At 61.4% G+C, this 3,694-nt stretch overlaps 1 protein-coding gene across 1 annotated transcript in view; it reads left to right on the top strand.

Moving 5' to 3' along the window:
• Positions 1 to 3,694, top strand: part of GRAMD4 (GRAM domain containing 4) — a 71,294-nt gene that overhangs the window by 29,155 nt on the left and 38,445 nt on the right. The window lies entirely within an intron of this gene.

Genomic DNA, 3,694 nt, shown 5'->3' with positions numbered 1-3,694 from the left:
CTCACCCAGTGGCTCCTGCCCTGGGCCTTGGGTGGTGACGCCGAGCGTTTCGAAGGGCCCGCGGGTCCCACAGACACGGTCTCGTTCCACGTGCTGCCTTTGACACTCAACCACTGAGCTATGCTGGCCGGCCCCCAGCTTTATAGGTGAGGAGACCCAGGCACGGAGGGCTAAGGAAATAGTGACCCTTAGGTGATGCCCTCAACCAGGCAGACGAGCCCTGAAGCCACGCACGTGGCCCTTGCACAACACAGCAACTCGGGGTGTGAGCGACCCTGTCAGGGACATGCCGGGGGACAGGCAGCGCTGCCCCTGAGTACCCTGAACTAGTCATGTTTGAGCCAAGCAGGGCTGCCCAGGTCCAGGGGAAGGGCCTCAGGAGGGCCACCTCCTGCGGGGGTCATGCCCGGCTGGGTCTCCCTCCGTGCCTGTCCACGGGCACCCTCTGTCCCCACTGGGATTGTCTCCCTCCTGTCCTGTGTGTCCCTGGTTGTTCGCGCACTGAGCGTGGTCTGAGCCGCAGCCGTGGGCACCCTGCTCCCAGCCACACGGGCCCGGGCCTGCAGGTGAAGGCGGGAAGTCTTGGGTGCGCGGCCTTCTTCTCCCGGGAAGCAGGTGCCGTGTGTCACTGCATTTCTCACATTGTCCCCCCGCAGGCCTGCAGGCCTGTCTTCCCCCCAACCCCTTTCCTGGTCAGCACTCCCCCCTGCAGGCATGTGCGCACACGTGTGAGTGAGTGTGTGTGTAACTCTGTGTGCACATGTGTGTGCAGGCAGCTCTGTGTGCACATGTGTGTATGCATCGTTAAATCCACATGTGTGCAGTTAACTCCACGTATGTGCATGTGTTAACTCTGCGCGTGTGCAGTTAGCGCTGTATGTGTGCAGTTAACTCTGCATGTGTATGTGTGTTAACTCTGCATAGTACACATGTGTGCGCAGTTAACTCCGTGTGTGTGCACGCTGCATGTGTGCACATGTGTGTGCTGTTAACCCTGCGTGTGCGCGCATATATGCTGTTAACTCTGCCTGTGTGCACATGTGTGTGCTGTTAACTCTGTGTGTGTGCACGTGTGTGTGCTGTTAACCCCGTGTGTGTGCATGTGTGTGCTGTTAACCCCACGTGTGTGCACGTGTGTGCTGTTAACCCCGCATGTGTGCACGTGTGTGCTGTTAACCCCGCGTGTGTGCACGTGTGCGGGTGTCTCCCACCCAACCTCCGTCTCCCACGCGCCTGAGGTTGTTGGCGGGCTGCGGGGGCGGGCGCAGCAGGTCCGCCTGGGCTGCAGTCGGTGCCTGGGCCGCCTGGGCCGCCCCCTCTCTGCCTGGTACCTGGCCTGTGCCGGGCCCGCAGGGGGCCGTGTGCACGGGGCACAGGCCGTTCCGTGCTGATGGGAGCCCGTGTTCGGCGAGCCTCGTGAACGTGGCTGCTGTGGGTCCGGTGGCCAAATGCTGGCCATGACACCAGTCTCCGTGAGCCAGCAGAGCCAAATGCTGTCAACAAGTGGGGCAGGGTCTGTAAGAGCCTCTAACTGGGGGGTTACCAGGCAGGGCAGGGGGCAGCGAGTGTCCACCAGGTGGGCAGGACCGCCGGACCCACGGGGACACCGTGTGGGGCCGCCTGGATCCGTGAGGAAAGGAGAGGCTCCTGGCCACGGAGCTGCGTCGCTGGTGCCCTTGGGCCAGCCCTGTGGTCCCTGCTCCGTGTTTGGTCGGAGAGTCCGTCCCGCGGCCCCGGGAGCGCGCGTCGTGACCGTGGAGAGCTTGCGTGCACAGCCTTGGGGGGCACTGATGGGCTTTCTTGTTTTTTCTCCTCACCCGAGGGTGTTTTACACGGATTTCAGAGAGAGGAGGAGAGAGGGAAACACCAATGTAAGAGAGACGTCAGTCGACTGCCTCTGTGTGTGCCCTGACCGGGGGTCGAACCCTCAACCTGGGTGTTTGCCCCGACCGGGGGTCGAACCCTCAACCTGCGTGTGTGCTCTGACCGGGGGTCGAACCCAAAACCTGGGTTTGTGTCCCGACTGGGGGTTGAACCCTCAACCTGGGTGTGTGCCCCGACCGGGGTTCGAACCCACAACCTGGGTGTGTGCTCTGACCGGGGGCCGAACCCACAACCTGGGTCTGTGTCCCGACTGGGGGTTGAACCCTCAACCTGGGTGTGTGCCCCGACCGGGGGTCGAACCCTCAACCTGGGTGTGTGCCCTGACCGGGGTCAAACCTGCAGACTTCCGGCTCCAACCCACTGAGCCACGCTGGCCGGCCGGGCATTCCTTTTGAATGATGGAAAATTTCAGAGAGAGACACCAAGAGCGAGTCGTGTTCTCCCCCACGCACCACCCCCAGCTTCCGCCGGAGTGTGAGCCCAGCCAGACCCCTCTGTCCCCCGCGCCCCACAGCCCCGCCCCCAGGAATCCCTGCACACCCTGTTGTGTCATCTGTAAATATTTCATTAGGCAGCTCGCTATGTTTTAGGAACGAAAGCCGCACGTCTCACATCACCACAGAAAAAAACACAAGTTTTTCTTAGTGTCCTCGGCTTCCCACGTAAGCTCACATCTCCCAGCCTCCTCCATGCCTTCCGTCAGCAGCCTCCACGTCCTCCGTGGGCAGCTGCGTCCTTTCAGGGGCTCACCCGCTGGTTCTCTTTCGGCCCTTTGTGGGGGGCCAGGCTGTCTGTGGGGCCGGGCCCTCTGTGGCTTTGCTCAGCGTGTCCCATGGATTCCACACGTGACCTGTCATGTCCCCGTCCCTCTGGGCTGATGGGAGGGGTGACCTTGGGGGGAACCCTTCCTCGGGGTCCCCACCTCCATCATCATGGCTTCGTGCCATCACCTCGTGAGAGGTTGCGAAACAGTGATTTCCGACTCTGCCTCCTCTCTGCCTCCTCCCTTCTAGCGTGTATTTCATTTCCCGTGCCATTGGGTGGCCCCGCGCAGGCACGCGGTCCCTGGAGTTCCAACTACTTCACGTGTGTTTCCTGAACACACGCATGTCCTCTTGTCTAGATAGTGCTGTCATCAGCGTCGGGAAACGAGGGTTTGTAGGGTGCAGTTATCTAACCTGAGCTCTTACTCTAACTCCCAGCTTGTCCCCATCATGTCCTTTATGGCCAAAGAGAGACGGACCCCGTGGCACACGGCGGCCCTGCCTCTTCTCTCCTGTAATCTGAAATGGATATATTTCCCGTTGGAATTTTTAGAGCGGATTTAAGGGAGGGGGGTGGAGAGAGAGAAGCATCAATGTGAGAGACACATTGATTGGTTGCCTCCCGAATGCACCCCGACTGAGGCTGGGGATTGAGCCTATAATTCAGTTACATGCCCCTGGCCGTGAGTCGAACCCGAGACCCTTCAGACCGTGGGGCAACGCTCTAACCACGGAGCCACCGGCCAGGGCTGACTGTTGTTCTGAAGAGCACAGGCCACTGTTCTGTAGAGGGTCCCTCAGAGAGTGTTTTCCGGCTCCGCCCAGGGCCAGCCAGGTCTTCGGAGGATGACAGAACCCAGTCTGGGGGAGAGTGAAGTCGGAGCTCTGCGACCTCTCATGGCCTCCCCCTGCGCCCCACCCCACTCAACACCTCACCAGCTCCCCGGGCTGTGGGAAAGGTGCATGTGGTCCCCACTCCCTGGGGGCGCCCCTGAGCTCCCGTGCGGGCAGTGGGCAGAGAAGCTGCCAGGCCAGCATCCCCATCC

Source organism: Myotis davidii, unplaced genomic scaffold (assembly GCF_000327345.1).
Source record: "Myotis davidii unplaced genomic scaffold, ASM32734v1 scaffold67, whole genome shotgun sequence".
Classification (NCBI taxonomy): Eukaryota; Metazoa; Chordata; class Mammalia; order Chiroptera; family Vespertilionidae; genus Myotis; species Myotis davidii.
The sequence above is the reverse complement of the archived record's forward strand: the minus strand, read 5'-3'. Positions and strand labels throughout refer to the sequence as shown.